General features: G+C 40.5%; 1 non-coding gene across 1 annotated transcript; it reads left to right on the top strand.

Moving 5' to 3' along the window:
• The first annotated feature begins 4,315 nt into the window (after positions 1 to 4,315).
• Positions 4,316 to 4,422, top strand: LOC124509751 (U6 spliceosomal RNA). Its single transcript, XR_006961520.1, has one exon. It is a non-coding gene; the product is annotated as a U6 spliceosomal RNA (small nuclear RNA).
• The last annotated feature ends 11,128 nt before the right edge of the window (positions 4,423 to 15,550 follow it).

Genomic DNA, 15,550 nt, shown 5'->3' with positions numbered 1-15,550 from the left:
GAGTCTGCATTACCTTTAGATGTTCCATTTCTTCTGGCTCCAACTCATACCGCACAGAGTAGGGTACAGCAGAATGACTGACAAAGAGATATCTACAGAAAGGAGGGGTGGGGTAAGCACTAGGAACTCTCATTCTAAAGAAGACGGCTAACCCCTGGCCTGTCCTCCTTCCCCAGGACTAGGTACAGGTAATGTCCTTGACACAAACCTTCTGGTTCTCCTCGTTACACATCTTAGAGCTGACACCCTTCAATGCAGAGGCAGTGTCAGCATCCTGGACAAAGTTCTAGGCCTGTGTTTTCACATAGTGGAACTACAGGTGGCAGAAGCAACAGAAAAAGTGCTGGAGAACCAGCTCTCCTCCTTCCCTGTGACCACTCCTCTGGCTTCAGCATTCTCTTATACATCAAAAGGGGTGAAGGGTACACTGCAATGGCTCAGGATTGAAATCAGTAGCCATGTGTTGTCATACTTTCTTCCATAGGGCATGTAGGGGGTAAAAGAGAGGATAGGAGAGAAGAGTGGCAACATGGAATTAAGACTAGAGAACAGATCCTTTTCCAACCACCTACTGAGCTTGAAAAGAAAGTGCTAAAAAAAGGATCATTGACATAATTTCATATTTTGTACCAAATATGGATTTCTTTATTTTTATTGTTTTATTTATTTATTTATTTATTTTTTGAGAGAGAGAGAGAGAGAGAGAGCATGCTCAAATGGATCAGGGGCAGAGAGAGGGGGACAGAGGATCCAAAGCCGGCTCTGTGCTGACAGCAGTAAGCCCAATGTAGGGTTTGAACTCGTGAACTGTGAGACCATGACCTGAGCCAAAGTTGGACACTCAACTGACATTAGCCACCCAGGTGCTCCCCCAAATAGGGATTTATTAAATTCCCTTTCTCTCCATTCAAAGCTCTCCTCCAAATAAACACTTAAGATATTAGACGTGATCTTCCTTTTATAAATTTCCAGGAGATTCTACCTCGTGAAGACCCTGCTTGCCCCTCAGATAAAGTCTCCAGAGACTCGACCTCCATCTCCCGCACTCATCTTGAGCCAAACTGAGACATGCATTGGAAAGTTGCTCCATCGCCTTGGGTGCAGTTTTCACCTTTGCTTTTAGCCATCCTCTACTCTTATCCTTTTACATCATTTCTCTGAACCTGCCCTTAGGTGACCGAGGCAGATAACTCCTAGAAGAAAGAAAAAAAAAAAAGAAAGAAAGAAAGAAAGAAGAAAGAAAGAAAGAAAGGGACACGTTACAAATCTCACCTGTTCCCAGCAAAATAATCTAGCATCTCTACACAAGACCATCACAGCTGCCCTGACCTGTCTCTCCTGCACATTCCACATGTCTTGCCAGAACTGTGATCTTGAACCTACTCCCATGGTTCCATCTTGCCCATTCACCCTCATTTATCTCCATGGAGTAATTCTTTCTTTCCTTATGTCCACATTAGCATGGACAAAACTTTAATAATGCCCCTGGCCCCTCCTATGGTACAGTTCGTTGGCCTAGTGGATGCTGTGGGGAAGTGGGGAGAAAGAAGAAATCTATGAGTTCTAAAAATGATTTCTACACTTTTGCCCCACGAATACCAAGACTACCATTAAGGTTGCTCAACCATTAATTAATGCCTACACTCTGTCATGTTGTAGGAAAAAAAAAGATATAGTTAACTACAGGGTTACGTATTCCACTGGCTAGTACAAATCAACCATGATGACTGATCACTTAACATTGTTAAAGAAGAGACAACAGGCCCCAAATGGAGTCACTAATGCTAAGCTTGTGTCACCTAATTTCAGGTGATTACACCTAATACAGGTCATCTCATTGACTTAATACCTAACCTAATTGCAGTTTCAGCCTCTCTCAGGAATGTAATCTTAACTAGTCAGTCTGGTATCTCCTGGTCAGTACTAGTGAGGTAATCTGCTTAATAGGCCCCTGCCATCCCCCAAAAGGAAGGTCACCTTGTCTGAAACAATCCACTATTTGTCAGTAATTTCCTTGTCCTGTTGCTTTCTGCCTATAAAGGTCTTCCATTTTGACCAGCTCTTAGGAACTTCTTTCCATTTGCCAGGTGGCATGCTGCCTAATTCATGGATTGTTGAATAAATCCAATAATATCTTTAAAATTTACTCACTTGAATTTATTTTTAACACTGTCTTATTTGGGGTTGTACATAAGTATCATTCATTGCTGCTTCTCCCTCTTGTTCATGGATTCATGAAGATGAATGCCAGAAATGCCATGTTTATATCAGCTTTCATACTTCCTTGGGAAACACCCAGGTATCTAGGTCCTCTTTGAAAGGAATGATGTCTATCAATGTACTCTGAAATCAGGAAGAACGGTATAAAAACAGCAAAATTAAAACCAAATCAAGGTAGAAAACACATCAATGGCCTGAATAACAGAGAAAAGTCCTGTGATAACTTTTATGGGTAATGAAGAAATATCGTTGACTTTTTTCATCTAAAAAGAAATATAACAACAACATGCTTAAAGTTTGGAAACCTCCACTGTGGATCTGCTTCCTGGAAGATAAGAGGTAGGGAGCATCCTCAGCCCGGGAGAGAACAAGCACACAAAGAAGGGTTGGGCAGAGGCTCCATTCTGAGATCTTAGTTCCTGCTCTGACATTTCCAGGCTGGGTGACCTGGCACAAGTTAATTACTGTCTATAACCCCCTGCTCCAACCTGAGCTCTAAAGCAATAACAGAATCTACCCTGACTGTGTGGTGCTATGTTTCAAGAGTCAAAGGCAAGTTACCCACCTGGATGGAGAATTCTATAAACAAACAATTAGTCTGAAGAAATACCCAGCATTAAGCCTGGTGAGACAAAATGATGGAGGATCCTGAAAGAGAAAGGACAAGAGTTGAAGGTGTCGTAGAAAATAATAACAACGTATGTTCAATTGGTCCCAGATAAAAAGGAAAGGCAACAGTACAGAAGATATATTTAAATAAATGATAGTTGGGAAGTTTAAAAAGTGACCAAAGACATCAAGTCACAGATTCACGAAGCTCTGTGTTTGTCAAGCCTACAGGGGTATGAGGAAAACCAAACCTAGGCCTTATTGATTATCTCAAAAGAAAGGAAAGGAAAAGGAAATTAGAGCAGGTAAAAATAAATATAAAGCAAATATTAGGATGACATGTTTAAGCCAAATTATGTATGTTAATGCCATTACATGTAAGCAGATGAAATATTCCAAATCGAAAGGCAAACATCAGGCTAGATAAAAATTCCGTCAAATGCACCTTAAAAGAGACACATGTAAAGTTTATTGATACAGAAAATTAGGGGAAATGGCAACTTAAACATTAACCAACAGAAATCTAGTATACCCATCTTAATTGGGTATGCTACTATACCCATCTTAATTGGTCTTTTTGTCCCTCCTGCTACAAAGCTCCGAAAATTCTTGGAATATTCTATGTTGAAAATGATAGATCTGTCTTTTTTATGTTAGTGAGATGACTTTTGGAAAACACCTAAGGTTGGGGGTTGGTTGCCAGAAGAACCCAGCATGAGATTAGAGGGTTAGAACTTTCAGTCCTACTTCCCTGACCTCTAGGGAAGGCAAGGGGCTGGAGACTGAGTCCAATCACCGATGGCCAATAATTTAACCCTGACCGTGTCATTAAGCCTCCATGAAACACCCCAAAGGACCGGGTTCAGAGATTCCAGGTTGGTAAACCAGAATGCCTCCATGTGCCACTGTGTCGTGCCCCAAACCTCACGGGGACAGAAGCCTCTGCGTTTGGGGCCTCACCCCATGTATCCCTTCATCTGGCTGTCAATTCCTATTCTTTAATATCCTTTGTAATAAACCAGTGATGTAGTGAATAAACAAGTTTCCCGAGTTCTGTAAGCCACTTTAGCTAATTAATCGAACCCAAGGAAGGGGTTGTGGGAACCTCTGACTTATAGCTAGAATGTCAGAAGCACAGGTAACAACTTGGACTCGAGATTAGCATCTAAAGTACAGGGCAGCCTTGTGGGACTGAGCCCTTAACCTGTGGAATCTGATGCCATCTCCAGGCAGATGGTGTCAGAATTGAGTTACCTTATAAGACACCCAGCTTGTGTAGGAGACTTGCTTGAATATGTGTGGGGGGAAACCCACACATTGGAATTGGGTACAGTATATTAACACCTAAAACTGACAGAAGTAAATGGAAAAATGGACAAATCCACTATCACAACTGGAAATTTTAACACATCTCACTGAGTGATAGCTAAAACAGGGAAACAAAAATTCAGTCAGATGAATTAGATTTAAACAATGTTAGTAACAAGTGCTTGCTTCAGCAGCACATATACTAAAATTAAAATGATACAGAGAAGATTAGCATGGCCCCTGAACAAGGATGACACTCAAATTTGTGAAGCATTCTGTGTATTTTTTAAAAATGCTATTAACCAATTTATTTACTTAACTGACATGAAACATGGCAGAATAAGTCACATGCTGGGCCATAAAGGAAGCCTTGGGAAACTTCCAAGAGCATAATGCAATCTAGCCTGAGTGGTTGGTGTGAAGATTCAAGGATAATGTTGGGTTCTCTGCCACTCTCCTACCTTTACATCAATTGCAAGAACATTAATCTCCAAAAACCCCCTGGCTCCAAAAGATCTTCTCCACATACCAAACCCGGACCTGAGAGGAGCACATGACTCTGGCCTTTACCCTCAACTAGATGTCTTAAAATATACCTGAGATTTGCTGTAATCAGGTACAGTGAGATGGCAGACATGGAGCCAATGTCCTTGAAAGAAGAGTTTATTCCCACCAACAGTGCAAGAGGGTTCCCGTTTCTCCACATCCTCTCCAGCATCTATAGTCTCCTGATTTGTAATGCTAAGTGAAATAAGCCATACAGAGAAAGACAGATACCATATGGTTTCACTCTTATGTGGATCCTGAGAAACTTAACAGGAACCCATGGGGGAGGGGAAGGAAAAAAAAAAAGAGGTTAGAGTGGGAGAGAGCCAAAGCATAAGAGACTGTTAAAAACTGAGAACAAACTGAGGGTTGATGGGGGGTGGGAGGGAGGGGAGGGTGGGTGATGGGTATTGAGGAGGGCACCTTTTGGGATGAGCACTGGGTGTTGTATGGAAACCAATTTGTCAATAAATTTCATATATATATAAAAAAATAAAATAAAAAATAAAGGACTACAAATGGAGAAAAAGCAAAAAAATAAAAATAAAAAGAAAAAAGAAAAAAGAAAAAAGAAAGAAGAGTTTATTACCTACAGGTCCCAAGAGGAGGGGACATACAATAACACTCAGGGCCACATGAGGAAGCTCGTGGTGGAGCTGTCAGGTGGCAGACAGAATGAGGGGAAAACATGAACCAGAGTCTTTATTCTGGTTTTATGGAAAGGAACGGGAGAAGCAGGATCAGTATGCTGAGTAAAACTTTGGATTGAAAAGTTGGAATAATTTTGGTGGGCTCTGAGTGATAAGGGTGGCCCCTAGTTGTCCAGTGTCTGGACTTGGGGTGATTTAGGGAAAGGAGAATATTGGACTGGGGTGTGAGAGTTTGATAAAGGAGGTGGCTGGGGGTGTGGGCTCTGGATTTGCTGGTTTACATATCAAAACCATGCTCATAGGCAAGTTGATTGCTAGCTCAAGGAATTAGCTCACCCTAGGAGACCCAGTTCCTCACCAGGTCCACAGGCTCTTGTGGTATCAAACCATCAGAAAATATAGTTAATAAAAAACATGATGAATACACCGAGGGTAAGATTTCACCTCAGTCATAACCATAGCCATAGGAGGAGAGGTTTTCCATCTAGAACTAGGATAGGTGTGTCATGACCCATTGGGGTCATGTCCTCAGAAGAAAGGAAAACACTCAGCCTGGGCACTTGCCACCTCCCATCTAAAGGGGGATTACTGGGTTCCTGTTGGATGGAGTTGGAGAGGGGGCCCAGAACCCTCCTGGCCTGTGGGGTCCTGAGACTGAGGACCAGCACTGACCAACCCACCCATGGAGTGACCTGCAGGCAGTGACCCATCACCAATGTATTCACAGGGCGCTTATGAGGGTCTGAGGCTGGAGGTTTGGAGAAGATCCAGGAGGGCTGCTGAGGGAGGCAAGAGCAGACCCCAAACCACTTTGTCAGGGCCACACAAACAAGATGGAGTCCTGATAGGAAAACCCTTCCCCAGGGGCATAAGGAAGAGAGCGCTGGCAGCCGGAAACACACACACACACACACACACACACACACACACACCTTCCAGTTCTTACTTCCCCCTGAGTTTTGTGACCAGCCTAATGCCCCAGGAGCTATTTCCAACTGCACCACTCTTACACAGGAGGCCAACCAGAGTCCAGGAAGCCTAAGACCCAAGTACTTGTAACTGCAAATATAGGACATTCTGTGGCCTACTGTATAACATGATGTTCCTTCATTTTTCCTCAAAAGGGGATTCTGACCACATAGTCACCAGCTCCTTGCCTTTGCTGAGGTTGCTGAGTTTTAGCTACAGGAGTTTCTCTGGGGCCATTCAGATACTACAGAGAAATTGATACCGGAACTGAGCTCCATGAGATACGATGACGCTGCCATGCATAGCTGCAACTAACTCTTTCTGCAATACAGTTGACCCTTGAACACAGGGTTCAACTGCACAGGTCCATTTATAAGAATATTTCTTTTTTACACTTCAGTCCTATAAATGTATTTTCTCTTCTTTACGATTTTCTTCATAACATTTTCTTTTCTCCATCTTACTTTCTTATAAGAATACAGTATATAGGGGCACCTGAGTAGCTCAGTCAATTAAGTGTCTGACAGTTGATTTCAGCTCAGGTCATGATCTCACAGTTCATGGGATCAAGCCCTGTGTTGAGCTCTGTGCTGACAGCACAGAGCCTACTTGGGATTCTCTCCCTCTCCCTCTCTCTCTCCTTCCCCTCCCCAGTGCTCTGTCTGTCTCTCTCTCTCTGAAAATAAATAAATATTTTTTTTTAAATATTTTTTAACACTTATTGATTTTTTGAGAGACAGAGAGAGACAGAGCATGAGTGGTAAAGGGGCAGAGAGAGACACACACAGAATCCAAAGCAGGCTCCAGGCTCTGAGCTGTCAGCACAGAGCCCGATGCGAGGCTCGAACTCACGAACTGTGAGATCATGACCTGAGCCGAAGCCGGTCGCTCAACCGACTGAGCCACCCAGGCGCCCCATAAATATTTTTTTAAATAAAGTATATAATACATATACAAAATATGTGTTGATCGACTAGTTATGTTATCAGTAAGGCTTCCAGTCAGCAGTAGGCTATTAGCACTTAAGTTTTGGGGGGAGTAAAAGTTATACGTAGATTTTCAACTCTAGGGGGGAAGGGGGTCAGCGCCCCTAACTTCCACATTGTTCAAGGGACAACTGTATATGAGGTTTTCTGAAATAAGTGTAAAGTAACAGAAACATTTCAAAATAGCCACATGGCAGGAAATAACTCCAGCACATTCCAAAGAGGTTACACACAAAACAGCTGGAGGGTGTAAAGGAAACAGCAAACATTTGGTGGGTCACTATGAGGAGAATAAGAAAAAAAGATTGGTTTTTCCTTTTAAAAATGTAGTTTTTCCCTTTAAAAATGGCAGAGAAGTGGGGGGACAGAGATTTTCCTCATCCCTCAAACACAGCCATATTGAGGTCAGATCACTTGGGACACCCAGAAAATTGATCTGCAGAGTGGCAGAAGGATCTCCACTGTTCAAGGAAGACTGTTTGGCCGGATCAAGGTGCATGTATGTGAATTGGGGGAGATAAAATGGCACAACCATGGAAGGGAGGGAACCCTTTCTGTGGAGGGACAAAGGGGAGAGAAAGAGAGAGGGGTTGTGAAAGTGCAGCATCTAGTTAGCACAAGAGGAAAACCTCTCTGGACCACGGACTAGGGAATGGGAAATAAGGAGAGTGCCAGTTTTTTGTTTGTTTGTTTGTTTGTTTGTTTTGTTTCGTTTTGCTTGGTTTGGTTGGTTTGGTTTACAAACAGCCTTTGGAGCCAAACCTCAGAGGTTTCCTAAGTGTGTGACTTTCTCATGGGTGGAGCCAGGAGCCATGCTCCTGGGGTAGAGGGAGCCAGCCCCAGAGTGCATATTGTGGTGTAGCGATCTCAGGGACACACTGGGAGAGAATAGTCCCCTTACTGGAGAACATTGGGAAGAGGGTTTATTGCCTCTCCAAGGACAAAAGACCTTACAGGGGCCAAAGGCCTTTTATCAGCAGGATAGAGAGACGTTAATCCAGAGCAGGGGAGAGGAGCCACTGAGCTGGGTCCTTTAAGACACTGGGTTTTGAATCCCAGCCAAGCGCCAAGAAGGCACAGAACTATAGAGCAGGACAAGCTGAGTGCCCTCTTTTTTCTGCGAAGGCTGCCTGAAAAGGCTGCATGGTTTGAGACACCCAGTCAAGGGAGGAGAGATTGGGATGTCACCATTTTCCCCCATAACAACACAGTTGGACTTGAGAGAGTAGCACAGCTGTGTCCAGTGGAGGTGGGAGACGCTGATATCAAACCCTGCCCCTCCATACCTGACAACAGCTTATTTACTAGAGCAAGACTGACTGACCCAATACAGCCAGGCTCTCTCCCAGACCAGCACAGCCAACAGCCCTAGGCACCAACAGAGAACTCTTTTTTGTTTGTTTGTTTTTCTTTCCTCCTTCTTCTTTTTTTCTCTTGGAACCAGGCTCATAGTTTCTGATTTCATCAGGCATTTTTATTGTTTTTTTTTCATCTTTTCTCTTTCTTCTTCTTTGTTTTCCTTTCCCTTTCTCTGGAATTAGCTTTATAAGTTTTTGATTCTCTGGGTTTTTTCTTCCTCTTTTTTTTCTCTTTTTATGGGATCAGGCTTCCCCCATTTTTTTTATCTTTTGTTTGTTTGTTTAATATCACTTCAACAAACAAATCAAAGCACACCTAGTTTAAGGTCCAAAAACTTCACCCCTACAAGCAAAGAGGAGGTCTGCAGAGGACAGACAAGTGGAATAGAGCAGCCAAAATGCAACAACAGAGTGCACACAACATACACCGAAAACAATTCCTGAAGTGCCATGCCCTGGACAGGGTATGACCCTTTTATAATATAGTAGCATCCTCAGGTGCAAGACACATAACAAGTTTTAAAACCCACAAAAGGCAGAAACTTAGCCAAAATGACACATGGAGGGATTCTCCCAAAAAGAATGTTCACGAAAAAATCACAGCCAGAGAATTGCTCAAAACAGATATAAACAATATATATAGAATTTAGAATAACAGTCATAAGACTAACATCTTATGGGCTTGAGAAAAGCATAGAAGACACCAGAGAAACCCTTGCTTCAGAGATCAAAGACCTAAGAACTAGTCAGGATGAATTAAAAAATACTATAATTGAAATGCAAAATAAACTAGATACGGTGACAGTGAGGACTGAAGAAGCAGAAGAGAGAATAGGTGAAATAGAAGATAAAATTATGATAAAAAATGAAGTTTTAAAAAAATATGGAAAGGAAATTACTAGATCACAAGGGGAATATTAGAGAACTAAGTGACTCCAGGAAAGAAAACCATATTCATATCACAGGAGTCCCATAAGAAAAAGAGCAAGAAAGAGGTACAGAAGGTTTATTTGAACAAATTATAGCTGGGAACTTCCCTAATCTGGGGAAGGACACAGGCATCCAAGTCAAAGAGGCACAGAGAACTCCTTTCAAAATCAACAAAAATAGCTCAACACCACACCATATCATAACAAAACTGGCAAAATACAAAGATAAAGAGAGAATTCTGAAAGCAGCTAGGGACAACAGGCCTTAACCTACAAGGGTAGAACACATAAGGGTAATAGCAGACCTCTCCACTGAAACTTGCAGTCCAGAAGGGAGTGGCAGGAAATATTCCATGTGCTGAACAGGACAAATATGCAGCCAAGAATCCTTTACCCAGCAAGGCGGCCATTTAGAATAGAAAGAAAGATAAAGACTTTCCTAGACAAACAAAACCTAAAGGAATTTGTGACCACTAAACCACCCATGAAAGACATCCCATGGGGAGCTCTGTGAGTGCAAAGCTGCAAAGACTACAAAGGAGGAGAGAATATCATTACAAGTATGAGATCTATAGATAACACAATGGCACTAAATTCTTATCTTTCAATAATCACTCTGAATGTAAATGGACTAAATGCTCCAATCAAAAGACGTAGGGTATCAGAGTGGAGAAAAGAAAACAAACAAACAAACAAACAAACAAACAAAAAAAAACCCAAGATCCATCTATATGCTGCCCACAAGAGACTCATTTTAGACCTGAGGACACCTGCAGATTGAAAGTGAAGGAATGGAGAACCATCTATTATGCTAATGAATGTCAAAAGAAAGCTGGAATATCCATACTTATATCAGACAAACTAGATTTTAAAACAAAGACTGTGGGGCACCTGGGTGGCTCAGTCGGTTAAACGTCTGACTTCAGCTCAGATCATGATCTCATAGCTTGTGAGTTTGAGCCCCACATCAGGCTCTGTGCTGACAGCTCAGAGCCTGAAGCCTGCTTTGGATTCTGTGTCCCTCTCTCGCTGCCCCTCCCCTGCTCATGCTCTCTCTCTCTCTCTCTCTCAAGAATAAATAAACATTATTTTGTTTTTGAAAATAAAATAAAACAAATAATGTAACAAGAGATGAGGAAGAGCATTAAATCATAATTAAAGGGTATCTCCGTCAAGAAGATCTAACAATTGGAAACATGTATGCCCCCAGTTTGGAAATACCCAAACATAAATCAAATTAATCACAAACATAATAATCACAAACTCATTGATAATAATACCATAATTGTAGCAGACTTTAATACTCCACTTACAACAATGGGCAAATCATCTAAGCAGAAAATCAACAAGGAAAGAATGGCTCTGAAGGACACATTGGACCAGGTGGACTTAACAGATATATTCAGAACTTTTCATCCTAAAGCATCAGAATAAACATTCTTCTCAAGTGCACATGGAAAATTCTCCAGAATAGATCACATATTGGGTCACAGAACAGCCCTCAACAGGTACAAACAGAATGAGATCATAGCATGCATTTTTGCAGATCACAACACTATAAAACTTGAAATCAACCACAAGAAAAAATTTGGAAAATCCCTAAATACATGGAGGTTAAAGAACATCTTAATAAAAAATTAATGGGTTAAACACGAAATTAAAGAGGAAATTAAAAAATACATGGAAGCAAATGAAAAAGAAAACATAACAGTTTTCTGTTCAAACTGTTTGGGATGCAGTGAAGACAGTTCTAAAAGGAAATTGCATTGCAGTTCAGGCCTATCTCAGGAAGCAAGAAAGGTCCCAAATACACAACCTAACCTTACACCTAAAGGAGCTAGGAAAGTTGCAGCAAATAAAGCCCAAAGCCAGCATAAGAAGGGTAATAATAAAGATTAGAGCAGAAATAAAGACAGAATAAAAAAATAAGAACAAAAACAACAGAACAGATCGATGAAACTAAGAGCTGATTTTTTGGAGGAATAAACAAAATTGATAAACATCTAGCCAGACTTCTCAAAAAGAAAAGAGGACCCAAATAGATAAAATCACGAATGAACGAGGAGAGATCACAACCAACACCACAGAAATACAATCGATCATAAGAGAATACTATGAAAAGTATTGTCCAACAAACTGGACAATCTTAAAGAAATGGACAAATTCCTAGAAACTCACCTACTACCAAAACTCAAATGGGAAGAAATACAAAATTTGAACAGGCCCAAAACCAGCAAAGAAACTGAATCAGTTATCAAAAATCTCCCAACAAATAAGAGTCCTAGGCCGGAAGGTTTCCCAGGGAAATTCTACCAGACATTTAAAGCAGAGTTAATACCTATTCTTCTCAAACTGTTCCTGAAAAGAAAAGAAAGAAAGAGGAAAGAAAGAAAGAAAGAAAGAAAGAAAGAAAGAAAGAAAGAGAAAGAAAGCTTCCAAACTAATTCTATGAAACCAGCATTACCATGATTCCAACACCAGACAAAGACCCCACTAAAAAGGAGAATACAGGTCAATATCTGAGATGAACCTGGATGCAAAAATTCTCAACAAGATACTAGGAAATTGAATTCAACAGTACATTAAAAGAATTATTCACCATGGTCAAGTCAGAATCATTCCTGGGCTACAAGGGCTGGTTCAATATTCGCAAATCAACCAACGTGCTACACCATGTCAATAAAAGAAAGGATAAGAACCATACGATCCCTTCAATAGACACAGAAAAAGCATTTGACAAAATACAGCATCGTTTCTTAATAAAAACCGTCAAGAAATTAAGGATAGAAGGAACATACCTTAACATCATAAAAGCCATTTATTAAAGGTCCACAGCTAATATCATCCTCAATGGGGAAAACTGAGAGCTTTCCTCCTAAGATCAGGAACACGACAAGGATATCCACTCGCACCACTGTTGTTTCACATAGTACTTGACATCCTAGCCTCAGCAATCAGACAACAAAAAGGAATAAAAGGCATCCAAATTGCCAAGGAAGAAGTCAAGCTTTTACTCTTCACAGATGACATGATAGTCTACGTGGAAAACCCTAAAAACTCCACCACAAAACTGCTAGAGCTGATACATGAATTCAGTAAAGTTGCCAGACATAAAATCAAGTACAGAAGTCAGTCGTATTTGTATACACCAATAAAGAAGCAGCAGAAAGAGATATCAAGGAGTCGAACCCATTTACAATTACACCAAAACCCATAAAATACCTAGGAAGAAACCCAACCAAAGACGTAAAGGATGTGTACATTGAAAAGTATAGAAAGCTTATGAAAGAAATTGAAAAAGACACAAAGAAAAGGAAAAACATTCTATGCTCATGAATTGGAAGAACAAATATTGTTAAAATGTCAATATTACCCAAAGCGGTCTACACATTCAATGCAATCCCTGTCAACATAGCACCAGTATTCTTCACAGAGCTAGAACAAACCATCCTAGAATTTGCGTGGATCCAGAAGAGACTCTGAATAGCTAAAGTAATGTTGAAAAAGAAAACCAAAGATGGAGGAATCACAATTCCAGGATTTAATCTGTATTACAAAGCTGTAATCATGAAGACAGTATGGTATTGGCACAAAAACAGACACATAGATCAATGGAATATTATAGAGAACCCAGAAATGAACACACAAATATATGGCCAACTAACCTTCAACAGAGCAGCAAAAAGTGTCCAATGGAAAAAAGACAGTCTCTTTAGCAGATGGTACTGTGAGAACTGGATGGTGATATACAGAAGAATGAAACTGGACCACTTTCCTACACCATCCAGAAAAGTAAATTCAAAATGGATGAAAGACCTACTTGTGAGATTGGAACCATCAAAATCCTACAGGAGAAAGCAGGCAGCAACCTCTTTCACCTCGGCCACAGCAACTTCTTACTTGACATGTCTCCCCGGAGGCAAGGGAAATAAAAGCAAAGATGTACTATTGGCACCTCGTCAAGATAAAAAGCTTCTGTGCAGCAAAGGAAACAGTCAACAAAACTAAAAGGCAACCAACGGAATGGGAGAAGATATTTGAAAATGACATATCAGATAAAGAGTTAGTATCCAAAATCTATAAAGAACTTACTGAAGTCAACACCCAAAAAACAAATAATCCAGTGAAGAAATGAGAAGAAGACATGAATAGAAACTTTTCCACAGAAGACATCCAGATGGCTAACAGACACATGAAAAGATGCTGAACATGACTCATCATCAGGGAAGTACAAATCAAAACACAATAAGACACCACCTCACACTTGTCAGAATGGTTAAAACTAACAACTCAGGAAACAACAGATGTTGGCGAGGATGCCGAGAAAGGGGAACTCTTTTGCACTGTTGGTGGGACTGCAAACTGGTGCAGCCACTCTGGAAAACAGTGTGGAGATTCCTCAAAAAATTAAAAATGGAACTACCCTATGACCAAGCAATTGCACTACTAGGAATTTATTCACAGGATACAAAAATGTTGATTCGAAGGAGCACATGCACCCCAATGTTTATAGCAGCGCTATCAACAATAACCAAATTATGAAAAGAGCCCAAATGTCCATCGTCTGATGAATGGATAGAGAAGATGTGGTATGTACATTCAATGGAATACTACTCGCTATGAAAAAGATTGAAATCTTGCCAGGTGCAACAACGTGGATGGAACTAGAGGATATTATGTGAAGCAAAATAAGTCACTCAGAGAAAGACAGATATCGTATGATTTCACTCATAATGGGAATTTGAGAAACTCAACAGATGAATATGGGGAAGGAAAAGAAAAATAAGATAAAAACAGAAGGAAACAAACCATAAGTGACTCATATGCATAGGAACAAACTGAGGGTTGCTAGAGGGGGGCGGGTGTGGGTGATGGGTTATATGGGTGATGGGCATTAAGGAGGGCCCTTTTGGGATGAGCACTGGATGTCATATGTAAGGGATGTATCACTGAGTTCTACTCCTGAAGCCAAGACTGTAGTGTATGTTAACTAACTTGAATTTAAATTAAAAAATAAAAATAAATTAAAAAAAAATGAAGCAACAGCAACAACAAATAAATAAATAAAAATATAGTCAGTGTAGACAAATGCCCTCTGGTGGTCAGCTCTAGAATCGTAGCTCTGAAAGTCTTGGATCAGGGGCACCATAAAGGGAAAGGAGGAGGAGAGGGCCTGGGCTCTGGGGCATCAGCCAGAACTCTCTAGAATTTCCCACCTTCTTTCAGCAATTCTTTCCCAAGTCTCTATGCCCTGAGAGGGCAAGTCCAGCCTGAGTGAGCTAAAAACAAATTTGCACACGATAGCGTGTGAACACACCTACACAGATAAACTGTTCAAGTGAAGAGTGGAAGTTTTTTGAATTTTATAAAACAGTGTCAAGTGAACATGTTTATAAACTGTAAAAATATATGTGAACTTTTCTCTCTATTATTTATTGTATACTTTAAGAGTTTAAACAATCTTACCTAATGTCAAAATATTAAACCCTACAAATATACATTTAGACAATGAAATCACTCTGCACCCTCCAACTAAATGATCCCTTCACTGTGACCCACAAATACCCACTATAAATAGATTGGTGCTCATTTTCCAAATGTATTCTCTTTAGGTACTGTGATCATGCACCTTAAAATATAAGTATTTTGTATGCACACACATTATTTTTAAATTATCAAACACATACGTACTTTTATGCAAACTGCATTTTTCACTTGTTTTGACTTCTCCAGATTTTCACTTCTTCAGCTAATATGGTTTGGCATCTGTCCAATATTTATTACAGAAACATTTTCCTTTTTAGGTGAATTATTTATTCCTATCTTTTGGCTCTTTTTCTCTATTGACTGGTTACCAATAGTCCTTTAGGTTAATGCGTATTAGCACAAGGTCTGTAATAATGTTTGCACATATTTATTTCCAGCTTTTCACACTTTATTTTTTTTTTTTACTTTGACGGTGCATACCTTGGCTT

The sequence above is a fragment of the Lynx rufus genome, unplaced genomic scaffold (genome assembly GCF_022079265.1).
Source record: "Lynx rufus isolate CCGP_SWC_20201006 ecotype Redwood Valley unplaced genomic scaffold, mLynRuf1.p SCAF_14, whole genome shotgun sequence".
In the NCBI taxonomy this organism is placed as follows: Eukaryota; Metazoa; Chordata; class Mammalia; order Carnivora; family Felidae; genus Lynx; species Lynx rufus.
This window is presented reverse-complemented; position numbering and strand designations above follow the sequence as displayed.